Raw genomic sequence first — 18,184 nt, 5'->3', positions numbered from 1 at the left:
CATTACAGGAAAAAGGAACACAATATATAGATTTACCCTAAGTGTTATGGCAGGTGAGAGGGGTGCAAGAACCATCCATGCTCCCATTGAAGTGTTGTGTACCCTAGACGAACAAAGGTGCTGGGATAATAGATGTCATGTATTGCACATGAGCAGAGGGACCTCGCATGTGTGGGGTGTTCTAGGTGAGTGGAGCAGGGGGACCTCGCATGTGTGGGGTGTTCTAGGCGAGTGGAGCAGGGGGACCTCGCATGTGTCGGGTGTTCTAGGCGAGTGGAGCAGGGGGACCTCGCATGTGTCGGGTGTTCTAGGCGAGAGGGACACGGGGACCATGGATATGGCAAGAAGAATACAGTGGAGGCATGGTGGCAGTCGAGGTGTTGGGTATTCCCGACGAGAGGAGAGCCGTAGCAGTGGAGGTGTTGGGTATTCCCGACGAGAGGAGAGCCGTGGCCGTGAAGGTGTTTGGTATTTCCGACGAGAGCCGTGGCCATGATGGGTATTCCCGACGAGCGGGCACCGTGCAGGTGTTGGGTATTCCGACGAGAGGTGAGCGGGGACCAGGGAAGTATTGGGTATTCCCGATGAGAGGTGAGCGGAGACCGTTGAGGTGTTGGGTATAAGCCAACATTGAGCCACGGGTGAGGACAGGGTTGATGTCGGGCTGGTACTTGCACCTTGTTCCTCACCCTCCCCTGCAAGTACAAGTGACTAGTCAGGTTTATTCTTTTATTCATTTTCTAGGTTTACAGCATTATATGAAAATCACAGCCGATGCCGTTCATAAAAAGGTCAGTCTGATATTTATTCTCAAAGTGTCTGTGCATTGCATAGGTGGAGACTTGCCTTCATAGAAGACAACATTTGAATTTACAGTTCAGTCAGAAGGGACAATGTATACGTCATCACAGGGATGGTATACATAAAATATAGATAGATATGTATTTACAACGCCATTCTGTCTCCTGCATGCTGCTCTCCCCGTTCGGCTCTGTACAGTGGGGTCCTGCTGTATTACGGATGCGCTGGTTCCCCAGCTGTCCATCAAGAATTCCCAGGGTATTGACTATCGAGCAGTGGATGTCCCCGGTGGAGGGGTCTGGGGTAATTTAGTGCAATTTCCTCTCATCTCTGTAGAGTTGTGGGACAGTTGTCGTGGAGCTGTGACCAGCTGAGGGCGCTCTGTCTGCTGCGTCCAGGCTCTGCTACATCTCACATAGGGAACATTGGTTTAATGACTGTCCATTGCTAGTCGTGGACCCACAGAAGCCTGGAAGCTAATCCTAATTCTGAGCCTGGACATCCAGAAGGAACAGTGGCCATCAATGCAGGTCTGGTACTTCCACCTCTTCCGGTGTTTTGCAGTTTTATCATCCATTGAATCAGGTTGGCTTATTGATATAAGGTGTCTGAGGACCTTGGGAAGGAAAAGTACACAATATGGCACCAGAAAGTGTTAGAGCCAAACATTTGGTAAAGGGTTCTGCTACTGTGCTCAATGCACTTGGCCAGGAAAATCCATGAGGCTGGCGGTAATCTGGGCAAGATATCACAAGGACATCCAGAAAAGAACCAAAGGGCAACATGTCCAGGAGGAATGGAAAAAACCAACTCAGGGGATTGTAAGGCTCACTAAAACGATGGTCTGTTGTCACCCCAAGGTCCTGCACTCGGCGTGCATCCTATCCTCGCAGGAACCTAACGGGCATAGGCACTCAAGTAATAACAGCCCATAGGTGTGGCCGCCAGTTGTATGTTGTGGGCCGGGGCAGAGCAGGGCCCTGTGGATCACAAGCTCTAGGCAGCAGCTCCTTGGTCCTGTCTGCTCAATGATATTATTCAAGAAATCACAAGACCTCGATAGTGTCCACTAGTGTCAGGGTTGTGATTTTAGTGCCGCAGGTTGTTAGGGCCAGATGGACGGGCAGACCCGGGAGGTGGATCCACTGGGCCGAACTCCCCGATGAGGGAAAGGAGTCCGGTAGCCGGAGCACTTTAGGTAGCAGAACAGTCCGTGCACTGGAAGACAATGGAGAAGTCCCTGGGACCACGAGGTCACTGATGGTGGTCCGGGTGACGGAGCTCAGGTTCGGAAGCCGTGATGATGTCAGGCGGGGTCCGGAACCGTTGGAGCGAGATGACGGGTCACCGCAGGGAACCGAGATGGTGCGGACTGTCAGGATGGCAGATGGGCAGCGTTCGGGGTTCGAGACACAGCAGGACCGGATGGCGATGCAGGATCGGCTCTAGAAGACAGAGAGGTAAGTATCTCACAGAACACAAGGAGACCTGACTCCTAGCTTGGGAAAACACGAAGAACAGGCCCCGCTCCCTTGGACATTAACCCCCTATATACCCTGTACCTGTGTGCATCATTTCCTGTTCGTGGACACTGGCCCTTTAAGAAAGGGTCAGTGACCGCGCGCGCGCCCTAATGCGCATGCGCGCGGCCCGGGTGCCAGAAGCCAACACAGGAAGCTGAGAGGAGGACGCAGCAGAGCCGGCCATGGACTGGGAAGCCGACGGGCGCCGGGAGCGGGGACCAGGGGGCCTGGGAAGCGCTGGGACTGGAGGCTGGAGAGCGGGGAGCGTGGCAGGTGAGCCGGGGAACGGAGCAGAGGACCCGGGGAGCGTGACAGTACTCCCCCCCCACGCCCCCCTCCCCGCAACCGGGACAGGAAGGCACGGATCAGAGGAGTGCCCACGTTCTCCCTGGGCTCCCAGGACCTATCCTCAGGACCAAACCCTTCTCAGTCCACCAGGAAGAACTGTCGACCTCGTACGGTCTTCATGGCCACGATATCCCTTACCGCATAGATGTCGTCCTCAGCAATAGGGGGAGGAGCCGGACTGGCGGCAGCGGAGAAGGGACCAAGGACAATCGGCTTGAGCAGAGAGACGTGGAAGGAGTTGGGTATCCTCATCGTGGCCGGGAGCTGCAGTTTGTAGGAGACCTCATTGATCTTGCCGAGGACTTTAAATGGTCCGATGTAGCGAGGTCCCAGCTTGTAGGATGGTATCTTCAGTCGGATGTACTTGGAAGCAAGCCAGACGAGATCTCCCGGAGAGAAACACGGAGGATCCAGACGTCTCTTGTCCGCGTGTCTCTTCATCCGCAGGGATGCACGTGCAAGGGACGCCTTAACTGAGTCCCAAATGGTAGCAAAGTCACGGAGCACTGCATCAGCAGCAGGGATGTCCGAGGAAGAGGATACCGGCAATGGGACAGACGGCTGAAGTCCGTGGACGACATGGAAGGGAGAACTGGAGGAAGACTCACTGACGTGGTGATTATGGGAGAATTCAGCCCAAGGAAGAAGCGTGGACCAATCGTCATGATGGGCGTTGACGTAGTGACGTAAGAAAGAGGTCAATATCTGATTGACCCGTTCCACTTGGCCGTTCGACTGAGGATGGTAGGCCGAAGAAAAGTCCAAAGTCACTCCCAGATGTTTACAGAGAGCCCTCCAGAAGCGGGAGGTGAACTGAGTTCCTCTATCGGACACGATGTGTGATGGAAAGCCATGCAAGCGGAAGATGTGATGTATATAAGCGTCCGCTAGTTCCTGGGCAGAGGGCAGTCCAGCCATAGGAACGAAATGGGCCATTTTAGAGAACCGATCCACCACGACCCATATGACTGTGTGTCCGGAGGACAATGGCAAGTCCGTAATAAAGTCCATCGCTATGTGTTGCCAGGGAACTGAGGGTATGGGCAGAGGCAGAAGACGGCCCATATATTTGGGAGTCTTGTTCCTGGCACAGGAGGAGCAGGCAGAGACAAAAGAGGCGACGTCCGTGCGAAGGGATGGCCACCAGTAATGACGCACAATCGCAGTCCATGTTTTCTTCTGACCTGCATGACCGGCTGTTTTCGAGGCATGGCCCCAGTGTAACACTTTTTGCCTGTCAGTCTCAGAGACATAGGTCTTCCCAGGCGGTATCTGGGCCAGGGTGACAGGAGCCACTGGAATAATCTTACTTGGACAGATGATGGGTTGAGATGTCTCTTCCTCCTGCTCCATGGGCATGAAAGACCTAGATAAGGCATCAGCGCGTACATTCTTGTTCGCGGGTCGGAAATGAAGCTGGAAGTCGAACCGGGCAAAGAACAAGGACCACCTAGCTTGCCGTGGGTTCAGTCGCTGAGCAGTCCGCAGGTATTCCAGGTTTTTGTGGTCCGTGTAAATAATGACGGGGTACACTGCTCCTTCCAGAAGATAGCGCCATTCTTCCAGAGCCAGTTTGACCGCCAATAGCTCTCGGTCACCGATGGTGTAATTGCGTTCAGGCGCTGAGAAGCTCTTGGAGAAGAAACCGCAAGTCACCATCTTCCCGGAGGAGGACTTCTGCATGAGTACTGCTCCGGCTCCCGAGGAGGAGGCATCCACCTCCAAGGTGAACTGGCGGTTTAACTCTGGACGATGGAGTACAGGAGAGGAGGCAAAGGCTCGCTTTAGAGAGCCAAACGCGGCGTCGGCCGCAGGTGACCAGTCCTTTGGATTAGCCCCCTTCTTGGTCAAGGCGGAGAGAGGAGCAGTCAGAGCCGAGAAGTGAGGAATGAACTGGCGGTAATAGTTGGCGAATCCCAGAAAGCGCTGGATTGCCTTCAGTCCAGAAAGGGGAGGCCAGTTGAGAACGGAAGAGACCTTCTTTGGATCCATCTGCAGTCCGGTGTCGGTGATGAGGTACCCCAGGAAGGGGAGAGAAGACTGTTCGAAGACACACTTCTCGTACTTGGCGTACAGACGATTCTCTCTCAGTCTTTGTAGGACCAGTTGCACGTTCTCTCGGTGGGTCTGGAGGTCCGGAGAGAAGACAAGGATGTCATCCAGATATACCACCACACAAATGTAGAGAAGGTCCCGGAACACATCGTTCACTAATTCTTGGAAGACTGCTGGTGCGTTACACAGGCCGAAGGGCATCACGCAGTATTCATAATGCCCATCGCGAGTGTTGAACGCGGTCTTCCATTCATCCACGGAGCGGATACGGACCAGGTTGTAGGCACCCCGAAGATCCAACTTGGTGAACACACGAGCTCCTCTGAGCCGATCAAACAATTCGGGGATGAGCGGCAGGGGGTACTTGTTCTTTACGGTGATTAGGTTCAATCCCCGGTAGTCTATACGTGGGCGTAGGTCGCCCTCTTTCTTCTTTACGAAGAAGAAGCCTGCTCCAGCAGGAGAGGAGGATCTCCAAATGAATCCCTTAGCCAGGCTCTCTGTGATGTACGTAGACATGGCTCTTGTTTCGGCTGGAGACAGTGGATATATCCGTCCTCGAGGTGGTGTAGTTCCCGGGAGCAGGTCAATGGCACAATCGTAAGGACGATGTGGCGGAAGTACTTCGGACTCCTTCTTATCAAAGACGTCCACGAAGGACCAATAGGCTGAAGGCAGTCCCGGTAGGGACTCGGGAACCGGAGGTCGCCGGATAGGTTGTATGGTCTTCAGACACTTCTCATGGCAAGAAGACCCCCATCGAGTGATATCGCCAGTGCCCCAGCTGACTGAAGGCTCGTGTGTCCGCAACCAGGGAAGGCCCAGCAGGATTTGATGTGACATATGTGGGAGGACGTAGAGAGCGATGTTCTCGGTGTGCAGAGCACCGATACGCAGTTAAAGCGGCTTGGTGATCCAGGAGATGGTGTCAGAGAGGGGTCTCCCATCCACAGAGGCAATCACAAGAGGTTTGGCGAGTGGAGTAACAGGCACCTGGTACTTGTCCACCGTGGCCTGCTTGATGAAATTGCCTGCTGCCCCAGAATCGAGGTACGCCTCAGCCGTAAACCGCGTCTCTCCCGTTGTCACTTGCACAGTCCATGTAACCGGGTCTGAGAGAGTCCCAGCACCTAGGGTGGCCTCTCCTACCAACCCTAGGCTTTGGAGTTTCCCGGCCTCTCAGGACAGGCGCGTAGCAGGTGTGTGCTTTCTCCGCAGTAGAAGCAGAGACCCTTGGCGAGCCGCTCTGCTTGACGTTGTTCCGACTGTCGCACACGGTCGATCTGCATGGGCTCATGGACGGAGACGCCTGAGGCCGTTGACTGGAGTACAGCGGGCTTCTGTGGAGGAGAGGAATGCCGTACCGGACGTCTCTCACGGGACACCTCTTTGGATCGCTCCTGGAAGCGTATGTCCACTCGAGTCGCTAGGGTAATCAGGGCGTCCAGGGTGGACGGTACGTCACGTCCAGCCAGCTCATCCTTGATTCGACCCGAGAGTCCTTCCCAGAAGGCGGCGGTTAGGGCCTCGTTATTCCACCCGAGTTCTGAAGCCAAGGTGCGGAAACGGATGGCGTATTGACCCACCGTCAGAGTTCCCTGACGTAACCGGAGAAGAGATGAAGCAGACGCGGAGGCGCGTCCGGGTTCGTCAAAGGTGCTGCGAAAGGCCTGTAGGAAGTCCTGGAGGTTCTTGGTCATAGGGTCCTCCTTCTCCCACAAGGGGTTCATCCACGCCAGTGCCTCGCCCTCTAGGTGAGACATGATGAAGGCGACCTTGGCTTGGTCGGAGGCAAACAAATGTGGCAGCTGCGTGAAATGGAGGGAGCATTGGTTTATAAACCCCCTGCAGGTCTTGGGATCTCCGGCGTACCGGGGTGGTGAGGCCAAACGCAGTCTGGAAGCATCCGAGGAGGCTGCCACGGGAGCGGGGGCCGTGGATTGACTAGTGGAGGCCCGGGACGCTGAAGATGTGACCGAGGCTTGTAGCGTATTCAAGCGGGCGTCCACGGAAGTCATAAAGTTCAGCATGCGGGTCTGAGTCTCACGCTAGCGTTGGAGTTCCTCATGCAAGGCCGCTAGTGCTTCGGCGGGATCCATGGCCTGTTCTTACTGTTAGGGCCAGATGGACGGGCAGACCCGGGAGGTGGATCCACTGGGCCGAACTCCCCGATGAGGGAAAGGAGTCCGGTAGCCGGAGCACTTTAGGTAGCAGAACAGTCCGTGCACTGGAAGACAATGGAGAAGTCCCTGGGACCACGAGGTCACTGATGGTGGTCCGGGTGACGGAGCTCAGGTTCGGAAGCCGTGATGATGTCAGGCGGGGTCTGGAACCGTTGGAGCGAGATGACGGGTCACCGCAGGGAACCGAGATGGTGCGGACTGTCAGGATGGCAGATGGGCAGCGTTCGGGGTTCGAGACACAGCAGGACCGGATGGCGATGCAGAATCAGCTCTAGAAGACAGAGAGGTAAGTATCTCACAGAACACAAGGAGACCTGACTCCTAGCTTGGGAAAACACGAAGAACAGGCCCCGCTCCCTTGGACATTAACCCCCTATATACCCTGTACCTGTGTGCATCATTTCCTGTTCGTGGACACTGGCCCTTTAAGAAAGGGTCAGTGACCGCGCGCGCGCCCTAATGCGCATGCGCGCGGCCCGGGTGCCAGAAGCCAACACAGGAAGCTGAGAGGAGGACGCAGCAGAGCCGGCCATGGACTGGGAAGCCGACGGGCGCCGGGAGCGGGGACCAGGGGGCCTGGGAAGCGCTGGGACTGGAGGCTGGAGAGCGGGGAGCGTGGCAGGTGAGCCGGGGAGCGGAGCAGAGGACCCGGGGAGCGGAGCGGAGGACCCGGGGAGCGTGACACAGGTTCAGTCTAAGGCTAGTTTCACACTTGCGTTGAACGGTATCCGTTGCATTGCGTTGTGTAACGGATGCAACGGATGTGTTGCATATAGTGGCACAACGGATGCAACGGATGCTGCAAAACAACGCAATTCGTTTTGATTTTTTTTTTTTACAGTTTTACCAGCGGCAGACTATTGTGAATGATCAGCTGATCTGCAGCCGGCCGACGGGTGATCAGCTGATCGCTCCCAGTAGCCGGCCGCCGGGTGATCAGCTGATCGCTCCCTGCAGCCGACCGCCGGTGATCAGCTGAGCGCTGTCACTTGCCGGCCGCCGGGTGATCAGCTGATCGCTCCCAGTAGCCGGCCGCCGGGTGATCAGCTGATCGCTCCCTGCAGCCGACCGCCGGGTGATCAGCTGAGCGCTGTCACTTGCCGGCGCTCGGGCATGCTGGCGGGCAGGCGCTCAGCTGAGCGCTGTCACTTGCCGGCGCCCGGGCATGCCGGCAGGCGGGCGCTCAGCTGAGCGCTGTGACTTGCCGGCAGCCGGGCATGCTGGCGGCCGGTCGCTCAGCTGAGCGCTGTCGCTTGCCGATGGCCGGGCGCTCAGCTGAACGTTCGGCCACCGCGAGCCAAAATAAAGTTTGATTTAAAAAAAAAAAAAGAGCATGCGCAGTGAAATCCAGAGGATTCCGCTGCTCAAAACAAAGTTACATGCTGCGTTCCTCCCGCTGGGCGTAAGCAACGGAGCGTCGCCCAGCGGAAGCAACGCAGGTCCTTTTGGTACAATCCGTCACCTATACAAGTCTATGGGAAACAGCAGAATCCGTTAACGGATTCCGCTGTTTTCCAAAAGGGCGGATTGTAACGGAAGGAAATAAACGCAAGTGTGAAAGTAGCCTTAATAAAAAAAAAAAGATTTTTGTTAAAAAAAAAATAAAAATAAATGAGATTAAGGACGCTGCTCCTCCTCCCATCAGCCGCTCCCCAACCTGCACAGTCCTTACTGAGTTCTGAATGTGGAGATTGCATTCATTTCTCCGAGGTGTTCAGCCTGAAACAAGAAAACTAAAACGCCAAGAGAGTCATTAGGAGCAGAGAGACGGCCACCGTCAAATGTAAGTGTTCTCGCTTCGGGCTCGTCCCACTAATGCTCTTCTCCAACTTGGGGATCTCTGGATTAAAGTTACCTGAAATACAGGAGGGAAAAGGTGAATGGAGGAAAGCAAGATCTGGTGTCCAACAGTAAAGCAGAAATGGGCTCAAGTGGCAGTCCAAGAGGCGGGCGGAGGGCACGGACCAGAGTCCGAGTCCAAGAGGCGGGCAGAGGGCACGGACCAGAGTCGCAGTCCAAGAGGCGGGCAGAGGGCACGGACCAGAGTCCCAGTCCAAGAGGCGGCCAGAGGGTACGGACCAGAGTGTCAGTCCAAGATGCGGGCAAAGGGCAAGGGCCAGAGTCCCAGTCCAAGATGCGGGCAAAGGGCAAGGGCCCCGGTTGCAGTCCGAGATATGGGTGGAGGGTAGGGGTCGAGGTCATAGTCAGAGGTAGGCGGAGGGCAGGGGCCGAGGTCAGTCAGGGGATGTAGAGCGTGAAAAAGGTGATTGATGTAGGAAGGTGGAGAGTGAAGGTAGACGAGTAGGATCGTCCATGTGATGTCTGCAGAGGACTTAAACACCAGAGGGGACTAGCGAGACTGAACAACATGTCCCTTGAACACAAAAGTACATTTAAGCCAAGAGGAGACAGCAGATGGAGGTGACCGTCCAGTATGTAGGTCACAATATACATGGCGGCCGCCTACAAGATGCACATTAGACAAGGGTTTACTTACACAACACCCAAGGAGGTTTATATTTATGACAGGAGCAGCAGTGTCTTCGGGAGCCCAAAAACATTAAGCTCAGAGTCGCCCTGTGACACCGTCGTGCGGGCGGCAATAACAGCTAAACACGATGAAGGGAAGCAGCTCGTGTGATTATCTGGCCGGCCAGGAACAATCCAATCTACGTTCCAACAGCAGCAATGAAGCTGGTGTCTTAGTCCCGTGTAGTCAGAGCTCAATCACTAATCCAGTCAAACACTTGGCTGCAATTTCCGAATCTTTCGGGACGACACCGGGCACAAGTAGCAGGTGCCTGCAGACTACCATATTTGATGGGTATGATGGCCTGTCATGGATGAGGCACGAGACCACTCTGCGGGTCATCAACTACCGATCTGCATCTATGGGCACCTCCTGTAGAATATGATCCGGACACCAGCATGTGAGGAAGTGTGAGAAACTGCTATGAGTCGACCATCCTGCAGGGGGAGACAGCGCACCACGAGTGAGGAGCAGGCCTGTGGAGTCCGTAAGCTAAACCTTCAACTCAGACTCTTCAATTTCCCTTGCACCGACTCAGACTCCACCACTCCGACTCCTACATATATTGCTTATAGTTAGGTGAAAAATTTATTGTAGGACATCAACATGTGTATGTGATCATCAGACATTTAATTTTTATGATACAATAATCAAGATATTTTAATAGAACATAAAATATATTTATTGGATACAACTTTAGAACACAAAAAACTAATAAATTGTAAATATGTAATACAATATGTAATATACAGTAGACTACATATATATCTTGTGTAATATATACACACACTGTATAATTGTATATTATATATATTACATATTTACAATTTATTAGTTTGTGTTCTAAAGTTGTATTACAATAAATATATTTTATGTTCTATCTAAATATCTTGATTATTGTATCATAAAAATGATTAAATGTCTGATGTTCACATTATACTACAATATATTTTTCACTTAAATATGAGCATTATGCTAAATATTTAGTATGTTTTTGATGAAAAATGTTTTTTGCCACTTACATAGTGCATTATCTATATATATATATATATATATATATATATATATATATGTATATATATATATATATATATATATATATATATATATATATATATATATATATATATATATATATATAACACTATGTAGGTGGCAAAAAACAGTTTTCGACAAAAACATAGTAAATAACATTTGTGTAGTCTATGAATTTGTTGTAAGACATAGAATTGCCTCCATCAGATCCTCCTTCACAGATGACCTGATCTGACCTAATATTAAGGCTAGAGAACATCCTCTCTACAGTAACTTGGGTTGGAGGCAAAGCAATAACCACATGGGCAACATCTCTAACAATTTCCGGGTATAAAGGAATTGCCTCATGCACAGTCAGTTTTGATGAACGGTTGAATTTTTCTATTTCTTTGAGAGCAAGTGAAACATTTTACTGAAATCTGGCCAATCTACTGCTATAGGAGACGGAGGGAAATCTTTTTCCTTCCGGCAACACTTTGCTGCTTCATGTCATCCAAATACTTCTCAAAGTTAAACTCCTCATCTTCTCAGATTCCTTAATAACAGGGTCGGTACCGCAGGACTGGCGCATAGCAAATGTGGTGCCAATATTCAAAAAGGGGTCAAAAACTGAGCCGGGAAATTATAGGCCGGTAAGTTGGTAAAATCCTTGAGGGTTTCTTGAGAGATGCTATACTGGAGTATCTCAAGAAAAATAACCTTACGACAGAGTATCAACATGGGTTTATGAGGGATCGATCCTGTCAAACTAATTTGATCAGCTTCTATGAAGAGGTAAGTTCAAGCCTGGACCAGGGAAATGCAGTGGATGTTGTGTATATGGACTTTTCAAAAGCTTTTGATACGGTGCCACACAAAAGGTTGGTACATAAAATGAGAATAATGGGGATAGGGGAAAATATGTGTAACTGGGTAAAAAACTGGCTCAGTGATAGGAAACAAAGGGTGGTTATTAATGGTACGTACTTGGACTGGGTCTCAGTTCATAGTGGGGTACCACAGGGGTCAGTATTGGGCCCTCTTCTTTTCAACATATTTATAAATTACCTTGTTGGGGGCATGCGGAGTAGAATTTCAATATTTGCAGATGATACTAAACTCTGCAGGGTAATCAATACAGAGGAGGATAATTTTATATTACAGGGAGATTTATGTAAATTGGAGGATTGGGCTGAGAAGTGGCAATTGAAGTTTAATGTAGATAAATGTAAGGTCATGCACTTGGGTAGAGGAAATAACATTTATGATTATGTACTTAATTGTAGAACACTGGGTAAAACAGACACAGAAAAAGACTTGGGTGTATGGGTAGATGGTAAACTTCACTTTAGTGGACAGTGTCAGGCAGCTGCTGCCAGGGCTAATAAAATAATGGGATGTATTAAAAGAGGTATACATGTTCATGAAAAAAATATAGTTCTACCTCTGTACAAGTCACTAGTGCGACCGCACTTAGAATACTGTGTACAATTCTGGTCACCGATATATAAGAAGGACATAGCTGAACAGGAGAGGGTGCAGAGAAGAGCGACCAAGATTATTAGAGGAATGGGTGGGCTGCAATACCAAGACAGGTTATTAAACTTGGGGTTATTTAGTTTGGAAAAACGAAGGCTTAGGGGGGATCTAATCACAATGTATAAATATATGAGGGGACAGTAGAGACCTTTCCAAAGATCTTTTTACACCTAGGCCTGCAACTGGAACATGGGGGCATCCGCTACGTCTTGAGGAAAGAAGGTTTAATCATAATCACAGACGAGGATTCTTTACTGTACGAGCAGTGAGACTGTGGAACTCTCTGCCGCATGATGTTGTAATGAGTGATTCACTACTAACATTTAAGCAGAGCCTGGACGCCTTTCTTGAAAAATTTAATATTACCAGTTATGTATATTAGATTTTATGACAGGGTATTGATCCAGGGAACTAGTCTGATTGCCGGATGTGGAGTCAGGAAGGAAATTTTTTCCCCATTGGAACTTGTTTGCCACATTGGGGTTTTTTTGCCTTCCTCTGGATCAACATGTTAGGCTACAGGTTGAACTAGATGGACTTAGAGTCTCCCTTCAACCTTAAAAACTATGATACTATGATACTATGATGAGGATAAAGATATGGCAGCAGTAGCACTGTCAGGACCCAAGTCCTCTTGTGCCTGGCAGTCCTGTAGCCGCTCATCCTAACTGCTACCTCACTCAAAGCTTCTTTTCCTTTAGTAAGCTGTTGATCATCAAGCAGTATACGAAGACTTGGGTCCACATAAACAGCTGTCAGAAGAATTTTATTTTCCAATAGCTGTGTATCTCTCCATTTCATTGAAGCAGAAATGCCATCTGTGATTAAACCTCCTCTTTGGGACAGGCAAAATAGCAAGTTCTTCCACTCCCATATGAAAATGCCAGGAGTTAAATCCTCAGCTTGTAATTTTTTAGTCACGGTAAATGGGTGATTAAGCAATTCCTTCAATTTAGCCACCTGTGTCCAATGACCTTCATTTAAGGTTACTTGAGGGTTTACCATATCTATAAGAAATGATTTTAGTTCAAGCAATCGCTCAGTCATTAAATAAGTGCTGCCTCACCGAGTGGCTTGATCAACAATTGCCCCTTTCCCAGCACATTTCTTCAAGATGGAATCAATTTTAGGGGTTCTGCCGGCAATAACCAACTTCCTCACTTTTCCAATTAGAATTCCAGCATGTCCGCCCAGTTTCACACATCCGGCTTTTCACCAGTTTGGCGGATGCGGCGCACGCCAGTATAGTACGATACAGTACAGTGGCAACACCACAACTTCCGGGTCACATGACAGCATGTGACCGGCGTTTGTCGCGCTGCCACTGTACTGTATACACTGTACTGGAGTGCGCCGCATCCGCCAAACCGGTGAAAAGCCGGATGTGTGAAACCGGGGTCCCGGTCTTGCAGACTCTTTCATTGCCAGCTGCAGCGTGTGCACAACACAGCGCATGTGATGAATAGGAAAGTGTTTTGAAGCAGCTTCAACAAGATCATCTAATCCTAAAGTATCATTTTGCTGTTCTTCTGTTGTAATATCTGTTTGTTCCTCCGTTACATGAGCAGTGCTGTGGCTCCATCTCACACATACTAAATCCTAAATTTTCTTCTAGCTGTTGTTCATTACTCTCATTCATCAGTTTAATTGTACTTATCAAGTTTGAACCATTGTCCTTTACAATAGCAAGAACCTGTTCTTTTTTGAGTTGGTAATCTTGCAGAACTTTTTCCACTAAGGCCTGGAGAAGCTGGCTGCTGTGATGAGCTTTACTATCTGTTACTGCCAGTGTCTTGCTAACAATTTATTTCTTCTTTACAAACATCGAATATTGATGGCAAAATAATTGAGTGAAATGCAGTGACTCTGGGCATCCAGCAAAGGCAATGGGTGACAAGATAGGACATTCAGACACAGCGTTTTGTGAGGATCCTCACAAAGAATGAGCAGTCAGCTTGTGTGGCCTTTTTCTAATGCTTTTTTATGAGCTCAAAAACCTTTCAGGTGATGCAGTTTTTTAAAAAGCTGATCTGCTTTTGCAGCTGACAAATGTATCCTCAAAAAACGCAGCAAAAACGCTGTGTGTGAATGTAGCCTTAGATCAGGAACAGAACAGCCATTTATAGGACATTTCATAACTTTCCCAAATTCCTATGAAAAAATATTCAACACATTCTGCATTGCACTACTGTCCCCAATTTATTATATATTCTAGGAGTCGGAGCCGGTTCATTTTATACCGACTCCGACTCCATCAAAATGAGCTGCGACTTCGGCTCCATCAAAATTAGCTCCGACTCCGGCTCCGACTCCATCAAAATTAGCTCCGACTCCACGACTCCAACTCCACAGCCCTGGTGAGCAGAATCACCTAGGTCTTCAATCTTCACCTCTGGTCCTATCGTGAATTGGGGCAGGGTGGGAGCGTGCTTCTCTCCAGAATGAGCCGCTGCGGGGGAAGGATGACACCATTACCACGCGCCTGACGTAGTCCTGACAACAGTAAGCAATCACCATCCCCCCAGGTCCCAGGTTTTAAACACTTACTGGTTGCGCAGCACACGGACACTTTCATCTTCAGGCACGAGTGCCGGTGGTTGTGGGTTGGTGTTGCTGGAAAAAGAAAAAAAAAACAATAAGAATGGGTGCAATGTAAAAATTAAGACTAAAATACCAGGAGGAACAACTGAAGGGTTCAACTGAGTATCAGCAGGAGGGATCCTGTAAGGGGACCGGGGATGTCCATCCACCGGACGACAGATGACTGCAGCGGCAGCCTCCACCTGCATGCTGTGATTAGTGCCCCCTCACATGTGACTTGGGAGTGAGGCCATCCCCCTTACATCCGGCAGAATTTGGGGTGCGAGGAGCCCATACATCAGCCGGACAGATCCCACAATCCGGTGTGAGCCTTCGCTCTGGGGTAGATGGATGGCAGTGATCACTCGCAGACTCAGAGGCAGCGGCTCCTCCTGTGTCAGTGAGCAACATCCACTGCACTGATCACATGTGCAATTCTATATTTTGACCACTAGGGTGAGATATGCACCAGTCTTATTACACCGCTGTATACAGGCATCCGTATTATAGGACAGTGCAGGCATGCAATACATGGTGCACAAACCCAGAGTCAGATGACACATCCTCCATCTAACAAACACAAGGTAAGACGCTCCCCTGTCGGAGGCTGCAGGCGGCTCACCACTGGGCTAAAATGTAACGCCTTGGTTCTGTTCCTGGGACACTGAGATCTCCAGCGCGCTTGCTGAATGTACTTGATGGCCCCAATGCGGCTCTACCCTCCGGTACTCACAGATGTAGTAGTAGTTGTGTCCCGCGTGGAACTCGTACCCCAGAGAAAAGGCGCTGTACCGCTGAAACTTCTCCGAGAACTTGATGGGGCTGTGTGGGGAGTGCGGCCGGTTACATTCCCAGCGCTTGAAGCCATGGCTGGTGTTGCAGGAGTGGTAGCCCTCATAATTCACCATGTACAGGATATACTGCTCCATCCGGTGATCTGCCATCATATCGTTATAATGTGGGCAGTAAATGTCAAGGTAGTCGTTAACATTCACCTGAACCGTGTAGTCATTGCGCCGCAAACTGGAACGAAAAAAAAAAAGCCATTAGTCCCATCAGCCGAGCCACCCCGCAGAGCAGGGACCCCTTTAGCCTCCCCGCAGGAGCCGACCCCCGGGATATCCTGATCCCCAAACACCACACCATCTTTACACCAGAAGCCAGATAGAGTCTGCTGAAAAGCTTCTGACAGGCCGCCTCTGGTCACGTGTGTCCGTCCGGTGTATAGCTTCTGCCTCCGGAAGCCACACAAAGTATTACACTTTTAAAAAAGTGTAACCCCTCCCCTCTGCCTATACACCCTCCCGTGGATCACGGGCTCCTCAGTTTTGGTGCAAAAGCAGGAAGGAGAAAACTTATAAATTGGTCTAGGGTAAATGCAATCCGAAGGATGTTCGGAGAACTGAAAACCATGAACCAAAAGAACAATTCAACATGAACAACATGTGTACACAAAAGAACAACCAGCCCGAAGGGTACAGGGGCGGGTGCTGGGTCTCCCAATAGGAGCTAGAAGAAAAGGAATTTACGGTAAGTAAACAAAATTCCCTTCTTCTTTGTCGCTCCATTGGGAGACCCAGACAATTGGGACGTCCAAGAGCAGTCCCTGGATGGGTAAAAGAATACCTCAATAAAAAAGAGCCGAAAAAAACGGCCCCCTCTTACAGGTGGGCAACCGCCGCCTGAAGGACTCGCCTACCTAGACTGGCGTCTGCCGAAGCATAGGTATGCACTTGATAGTGTATCGTGAAAGTGTGCAGACTAGACCACGTAGCTGCCTGACACACCTGCTGAGCCGTAGCCCGGTGCCGCAAAGCCCAGGACGCACCCACGGCTCTGGTAGAATGGGCTTTCAGCCCTGAACGAAGCGGAAGCCCAGCAGAACAGTAGGCTTCGAGAATCGGTTCCTTGATCCACCGAGCCAAGGTTGACTTGGAAGCCTGCGAACCCTTACGCTGGCCAGCGACAAGGACAAAGAGCGCATCTGAACGACGCAGGGGCGCCGTGCGAGACACGTAGAGCCGGAGTGCTCTCACTAGATCCAAAGAGTGCAAATCCTTTTCACACTGGTGAATTGGATTAGGGCAAAATGAAGGTAAGGAGATATCCTGATTGAGATGAAAAGGAGATACCACCTTAGGGAGAAATGCCGGGACCGGACGCAGGACCACCTTATCCTGGTGAAACACCAGGAAGGGGGCTTTGCATGACAGCGCTGCTAGCTCAGACACTCTCCGAAGTGATGTGACTGCCACTAGGAAGGCCACCTTCTGCGAAAGACGTGATAGAGAGACATCCCGCAGCGGCTCGAAAGGTGGTTTCTGAAGAGCCGTTAGCACCCTGTTAAGATCCCAGGGTTCCAGCGGACGCTTGTAAGGTGGGACTATGTGGCAAACTCCCTGCAGGAACGTGCGAACCTGCGGAAGCCTGGCTAGACGCTTTTGAAAAAACACGGAGAGCGCCGATACTTGGCCCTTGAGAGAGCCGAGTGACAACCCTTGTCCATTCCGGATTGAAGGAATGAAAGAAAAGTGGGTAAGGCAAACGGCCATGGAGGAAGACCGTTAGTAGCGCACCAGGATAGGAAGATTTGCCAAGACCTATAATAGATCTTGGCGGACGTAGGCTTCCTGGCCTGTCTCATGGTGGCAATGACATCCTGAGATAACCCTGAAGACGCTAGGAGCCAGGACTCAATGGCCACACAGTCAGGTTGAGGGCCACAGAATTCAGATGGAAAAACGGGCCTTGTGACAGCAAGTCTGGGCGGTCTGGAAGCGCCCACGGTTGACCCACCGTGAGATGCCACAGATCCGGGTACCACGACCGCCTCGGCCAGTCTGGAGCGACGAGAATGGCGCGACGGCAGTCGGACCTGATCTTGCGTAGTACTCTGGGCAGCATCGCCAGAGGAGGAAACACATAAGGCAGTCGAAACTGCGACCAATCCTGAACTAACGCGTCCGCCGCCAGAGCTCTGTGATCCTGAGACCGTGCCATGAATGCCGGGACTTTGTTGTTGTGCCGTGACGTCATGAGATCGACGTCCGGCGTGCCCCAGCGGCGACAGATCTCCCAAAACACGTCTGGGTGTAGAGACCATTCCCCCGCGTCCATGCCCTGACGACTGAGAAAATCTGCTTCCCAGTTTTCTACGCCCGGGATGTGAACTGCGGAGATGGTGGAGGCTGTGGCTTCCACCCACTGCAGAATCCGTCGGACTTCCTGGAAGGCTTGACGACTGCGAGTGCCGCCTTGGTGGTTGATGTATGCGACGGCAGTGGCGTTGTCCGACTGGATACGGATCTGCCTGCCCTCCAGCCACCGATGAAAAGCCAATAGGGCTAGATACACTGCCCTTCTCTCCAGAATATTGATCTGAAGGGATGACTCTATCGGAGTCCAGGTTCCCTGAGCCCTGTGGTGGAGAAAAACCGCTCCCCAACCTGACAGGCTCGCGTCCGTGGTGACCACAGCCCAGGTTGGGGGTAGGAAGGTTTTTCCCTGCGACAGAGAATTGGGAAGGAGCCACCACTGAAGTGACGTCTTGGTTGCAAGGGAAAGAGAGACGTTCCTGTCGAGGGAAGCCGTACTCTTGTCCCATTTGCGGA

The sequence above is a fragment of the Anomaloglossus baeobatrachus genome, chromosome 12 (assembly GCF_048569485.1).
Source record: "Anomaloglossus baeobatrachus isolate aAnoBae1 chromosome 12, aAnoBae1.hap1, whole genome shotgun sequence".
Lineage (NCBI taxonomy): Eukaryota > Metazoa > Chordata > Amphibia > Anura > Aromobatidae > Anomaloglossus > Anomaloglossus baeobatrachus.
Note: the sequence above shows the minus strand (reverse complement) of the source record.